We start from the raw sequence: 7,171 nt of genomic DNA on the forward strand, positions 1-7,171 counted from the left end.
AAGAATTATAAAGTGCTGTTTTCTTTTTTTATTTAAAACAAGTTGATTGGTGTTTTTTGTTTTTTTTGTTTTTTTTTTTTTTTTTTTTTTTTTCCCTGCCATCTGGCCTGTCCACCTTCCTTCTCTGACAATGGCTCCAGCAGAGTAGCTGAAGGGCCTGCTAGGCCATCTCCACTGCAGCAGCAGTACATGGATGGCTCTGCTCTGACTTGTGAAAGAATGGGAACAAGTCCAGGAGCCAGTGTTTACTACAGCTATACAGGGAACAGTGAGGGCCCACAGCCCTCAGGGACCCTGCTGTGCATGAGGCTTTTTTTTTTAACACAGTAACTAAATTAGATGTCAGTGTTTTAACTATTCTTCTCTTCCCCTCTTTGCTTTCCTTTCTACTCTCTTTCTACAGAGGAATAGTAATAAAAAAGTGCATGGTAGTGGCATAGAAACAGAATGATGGATCAATGGAATCAAATAGAAAAACCAGAAATAAACGCCACACGTATGGATACTTGATTTTTGGCAGAGAAGATAAAACCTACAATGGAAAAAAGACAGCATCTTCAACAAATGGTGCTGGTCTAACTGGAGGTCTACATGTAGAAAAATGCAAATAGAATCTTATTTATCACCCCTCAGAAAGGTAAAGTCCAAGTGGATCAAAGACCTCAACATAAAACCAAAACACTAAATTTCTTGAAAGAAAAAGTGGGGAAGAGCCTTGACCCCACTGGCACATGAGACAACTTCCTGAACAGAACACTAATAGCACAGGTTCTAAAGACCAACAATTAATAAATGCGGTCTCATGAAACTGAAAAACTTCTGTAAAGCAAAGGACACTGATATCAGAACAAAATGACAGCCTACAGACTGGGAAAAGATCTTCACCAGCCCTACATCTCACAGATGTAGGAGTACAGAGTTAAACAGAATTTTCAATAGAAGATTATTGAATGGCAGAGAAACACTTAAACAAATGCTCAGCATCTTTAGTCATTCGGGAAATGCAACTCCAAATGACCCTGAGGTTTTATCTCACACCCATCATAATGGCTAAGGTCGAAAACTCAAGTGATGATACATGCTAGAGAGGTTGTGGAGAAAGGGGAACCCTCCTCCAATACTGGTGAGAATGTAACCTTGTACAACCGCTTTGGAAATCAATCTAACGCTTTCTCAGGAAATCAGGAATACTACTACCTCAAGATCCAGCTTTACCATTCCTAGGAATATATCCAAAAGTTGCCCTACCATTCAATAAGGACATTTGCTCAACTATTTTCATAGCAGTTTTATTTCTAACAGCCAGAAACTGGAAACAACCTAGATGTCCCTCAAAGGAAGAATGGATACAGAAAATGTGGTAAATTTACATAATGGAATACTACCCAGCAATTAAAAACAAGGAAATCATGAAATTTGCAGGCAAATGGTGAGAACTAAAAAAGTTTATCCTGAGTGAGGTAACCCAGAAGCAGAAAGACACATATGATATATACTCACTTATAAGTGGATATTAGCCATATAATATAGAATAAACACAATAAAAGCAATAGTCCTAAAGAAACTAAACAACAAAGAGGATCCTAGGGAAAATGCTTAATCCTCATGCAGAAGGGCAAACAGGATAGACATCAGAAGTAGGAGAAGACAAGGAACAGGACAGGAGCCTTCCACAGAGGATCTCTGAAAGATTCTACCCAGCAGGGTATGGAAGCATATTCTGAGACTCATAGCCAAACTTTGGGCAGAGCGCCTGAATTCTTACGGAAAAAGAGGGAGATAGAAAGACCTGGAGAGGAGCAGAACTCCACAAGAAGAACAACAGAGCCAGAATCCCTGGGCCCAGGGGGCCTTCAGAGACTGATACTCCAACCAAGAACATTGCATGGAAAGGAACTAGACTGCCTGTTCAAAGGAGGTCCATTGGCAGCTCATTTTCAAATGGGTTTCTTAGTAAAGGTTACATGACTGTGACATGAACTCAGTGGCTAGCTCTTTCATCACCTCTCCCTGGGGGTACAGTCTAGACAGGCCACAGAGGAAGATGATGTAGCCAGCCTTGATGAGACCTGATAGGCTAGGGTCAGATAGAAAGGCAGGAGGTCCTCCCCTATCAGGGGACTAGGGAAAGGGCATAGGGGTAGAAGAGGGAGGGTGGATAGGACTAGAAAAGAGACAAGGGAGGGGTCTGCAACAGGGATACAAGCGAATAAATTATAATAAATAAATATATAAATAAAATTAAATTTGAAAACAAAGAAAAACAATTCACATTGATTTTGACCATTTTGGTTCTGTGCATGTAAGAAAATGTTAATACTCCACATATATTTCTAGGTAACTGTTTACTTATGTTTTACTTCTATGCAATAAATAATACCATAATGTAAAAATTAAAAAGAAATATAAAGAGTGCAAGAGGACGGGGTGGCTTTGTTTTAGCATTCTTTTTTTCTCCCAGTGCAGTTCCTTGATTCCATGTGGGCCAGTGAGTGCCTGCACCTCTCTTTTTGCCATTGTTTTCTCCTCTTATCCCCTGTCTTTTCTTTCTCCTCCCACTCCTTCTGCCTTCCTCCTGCTGGCTTTCTTTTCTCTTTCTTTAGAACCTTTTTCAGGTTATCCTTTCAGGTTTTGGTAATAAATTTTTATTTTGTAAAAAGATTTTGTTATACCAGGTTTCGCATCTTCATTGAATCTGACTGGCTTTTATTTTCTTTTCAAAATCGGATTGGTGATTTTAATCTATGCAGTAGATTTTCATAAAACAAGCAAAAAGACCAAATTAGAATGTACTATGACATTGAGATAGAGGAATGACAAATGATTGACCAACAGTTGTGGAAATAAGCATGTCAGTGAATCACAAAAGTCTTTAGAAATTAAGTGAAAGGTGAAGTTTGTATTTGATATATGTAGGAAAGTATTATGAGCTGAAGATTTCTGTTCCTTTGCAATGAAACCTTGATGGTATTCTCTCAGTGTGACAATTTGAGGAAACATGGTTTTTCATGGCAATTAGAAGTAAATGAGTTCATGATGGTAGGATCTCAAAATGAGATTAGTAGCCCCTTTTTTGCTTTCTTAATTTATTTACATTTACTTCTTACAATTTATTTACTTTATATCCCAGCAGTAGCACACTCCCTCCCTCATCTCCTCCCATGCACCTCTCCAAGTCCACTGATAAGGGAGGTCCTCCTCCCCTTCCATCTGACCCTAGCATTTCAGGCCTCATCAGCACTAGCTGCATTATTTTCCTCTGTGGCCTGGTCAGGATGCCCCCAACCTCAGGAGGAGGTGATGAGAGAGCCAGCCACTGAGTTCATGTCAGAGACAGTTCCTGTTCCCCTTACTAGGGAACCCACTTCGAGACTGAGCTGCCATGGGCTATATCTGTGCAGGGGTTCTAGGTTATCTCCATGAATGGTTCTTGGTTGGAGTATCAGTCTCAGAAAAGACTCCTGGGCTCAGATTTTTGTTTGTTTGTTTGTTTTGTTTTTGTTTTTGGCTATGTTGGTCTCCTTATTGAGTCTTTCCCTCCATGTCTTTCTACCTCCCCTTCTTCATAAGATTCCCTGCACTCTGTCCAAAGTTTGGCTATGAGTCTCAGCATCTGCTTCAATACCCTAATGGGTAGAGTCTTTCAGATCTCTTTGTCATAGGCTCCTGTCCGGTTCCCTATTTTCTCCCTCTTCCAATGTCTATCCCATTTGCCTTTCTGAACAAGGATTGAGCATCTTACCCAGGGTCCTCCTTCTTGCTTAGCTTTAGTGGTCCGTTTAAGTAAAGAAAGAAAAAGTACAAGTAGGTTTCCTGTCTACCACATGTGTACTCAATGAGCACACACTGGCTTATGGCTAGAAAGAAAGACCTCCCCAACCTCCACCTGCTTAACCCTGTGCTTTAGAATCAGAAAATTTAGAAGGTGGGTCTGTTGCCTAGGCTACCTAATCTGGAGTGTTTAGATTTTGCAGTCTGAGCTAAGTCAGATAGATAATGAGTTTTATTCTCATTTAAGTAATTTGAGCAAAATGTTTATAATTGGAAACCACAAACTAAAACAAAAACAACAGGACAAAGGCTGTTTATAGAAAGACAATGGATTCATTTTGGGTAAGCTGATTTTGATGCAAGAATGCCTAATAAACACTTTCATCTTTATAGGAAATGAAGGAAAAAAGGAGGGAAAGAAGTTTCTATAAGGTACCAGAATGTGTCAATTCACTCACATGCACCTCGAATATTTCCAAATAAATATTCTTTCTCTATGCATCATATAAAGTAAGATGAAAGGTAAATTGCCTGGAGCTAGCTGCAAAGTCAATAAATATTTTTGCATACTCAGCCTCTTTTTGTGAACCTTGCCTTTCCTCGGGAGTACTTTCATTTCCTGAGGGATGAGTCATTTTAGAGACGGGTTTATTGATTGTAAGTGAGAAACTAGCTAAAGAATTTCATCTTGGTTACTTGGTAGCAACAGGGAAACAGGGGGAAAAGCCATCTGTAAAGAGAAACACATAAGGAATCAAAATTCTTCCATTCAAGAATATAAAGTACAACACATTATAACTTAAAAGAAAAAGTTAGGATTAATTAGCAAGCTTAAAAAAAATGAATCACAATTATCTATCTTCAGGCATTGCTTGATCCAGCATCTTAAGTAGTATTATTGTGTTTCTGTATGCATTATTTTCTCCAGTGTTTAATATTGTATGGTTATCTATAGTCTTGGATTTCTCAAACTTTTATGTTTATCAGCTTAAAAATTTTATTAGAAGAACTGGAGAGATGCTCAATAGCTAAGAACACTTTCTACTTTTGCAGAAGAGGCAGGTTCTGTTCCAAGCATTCACATGAGGAATAATAATTTTCCATAAATTCACTTCCAGGAAACACATTATACATCTTCTGACCAATGCAGGAACCTGATTGGTTGTGGTATACATATATATATATATATATATATATATATATATATATATATATGAGCACACACTGGCTCATATATACATATATATATGTATGTATGTATACGGAAGTAGAACATCCAAACATATATAAAACAAAAATGAGTGAATCTTTTAGAAAGAACAATGTTAGGAAAAATTATTGCTTTATAAATTACAAATCCCTTTATATCTCTTCAACATAGTACTTGAAGTCCTAACCAGAGCAATAAGACAACTAAAGGCAATCAAGGGGATACATATTGGAAAGGAAGAAGTCAAAGTTTCTCTATTTGCAGATGATATGATAATATATATGAGTGACCCCAAAAATTCAAACAAAGAACTTCTTCAACTGATAAACACCTTCAGCAAAGTGGCTGGATACAAAATTAACTCAAAAAAAAAAAAATCAGAAGCCCTCCTGTATACCCAAGACAAAAGGGCCAAGAAAGAAATTACGGAAACAACACCCTTCAAAATAGTCACTACTAACATAAAGTACCTTGGTATAACTCTAACCAAGCAAGTGAAAGACCTGTTTAGAAAAAAAAAAAAAAAAAAAAAAAAAAAAAAAAAAAAAAATCCTCTACAATAAAGATCTTCTGGAGCTATCTCCATCCCTGATTTCAAGCTGTACTAGAGCAACAATACTAAAAACTGCATGGTACTGACATAGAAACTGACTGATGGGTCAATGAAATTGAATAGAAGACCCTGAAATAAATCCAAACACCTATGGATACTTGATTTTTGACAAATAAACCAAAACCATGCAATGGAAAAAAAAAAAAAAAACACAGCATCTTCAACAAATGATGCTGGTCCAACTGGATGGCTACATGCAGAAAAATGAAAATAGAACCATATTTATCATCCTGAACAACTAAAGTCCAAGTGGATCAAAGATCTCAACATAAAAATAGAGACACTAACTTGGTTGGAAGAAAAAGTGGGGAACAGCCTAAAACTCATTGGCACAGGAGACTACTTTCTGGACAGAACACCAACAGCACAGGCTCTAAGAGCAACAATCAATAAATAGGATCTCATGAACCTGAAAAGCTTCTGTAAAGCAAAAGACACTGTTGTCAGAACAAAACTACAGTCTACAGACAGGAAAAGGATCTTCACCAACGCTATATCTGACAGAGGGCTGATATCCAAAATATATAAAGAGCTAAAGAAGTTAAAAAGCAACAAATCAAGCAATCCAATTAAAAAATGGGGTACAGAGCTGAACAGAGAATTCTCAATAGAGGAATATCGAATGGCAGAGAAACACTTAAAGAAATGCTCAGCGTCCTTAGCCATCAGGGAGATGCAAATCAAACAGACCCTGAGACTTTATCTCACACTGATCAGAATGATTAAGGTCAAAAATTCAAGTGGCAAGACATGCTGTAGAGGTTGTGGAGAAAGGGGAACCCTCCTCCACTTCTGGTGGGAATGTAAACTTGTACAATCACTTTGTCAATCAATCTGGCATTTCTTCAGACAACTAGGAATAACGCTTCCTCAAGATCCAGATATACCACTCCTAGGCATATATCCAAAAGATGCTCAAGTACACAACAAGGTCATTTGTTCAACCATGTTCATAGCAGCTTTATTCATAATAGCTAGAACCTGGAAACAACCCAGATATCCATCAACGCAGGAATGGATATAGAAATTGTGGTACATTTATACAATGGAATACCACTCAGCAATTAAAAACAAGGAAATCATGAAATTTTTAGGCAAATGGTGGGACCTAGAAATGATCAACCATGAGTGAAGTATTCCAGAAGCAAAAAGACACACATGGTATATACTCACTTATAAGTGGATACTAGACTTATAAGATAGGCTAAACATATTAAAATCTGTACACCTAAGGAAGCTAAACAAAAAGAGGACTAGGGGTAAGATGATCAATCCTCACTCAGAAAGACAAATGGAATGAACATTGGAAGTAGGAGAAAACAAGAAACAGTACAGGAGCCTAACAGAGAGGGCCTCTGAAAGACTCTATCAAAGCAGATGCTGAGACTCATAACCAAACTCTGGGCAGAGTGCAGGGAATCATATGAAAGAAGGAGGAGTTAGTAATACCTGGAGAGGACAGGAGCTTCACAAGGACCAAATATATCTGGGTACAGGGGTCTTTTCTGAGACTGATTCTCCAACCAAGGACCATACATAGATATAACCTAGAATCCCTGCTTAGACATAGCTCATGG

Source organism: Psammomys obesus, unplaced genomic scaffold (genome assembly GCF_907164565.1).
Source record: "Psammomys obesus unplaced genomic scaffold, mPsaObe1.curated_primary_1811, whole genome shotgun sequence".
NCBI lineage: Eukaryota > Metazoa > Chordata > Mammalia > Rodentia > Muridae > Psammomys > Psammomys obesus.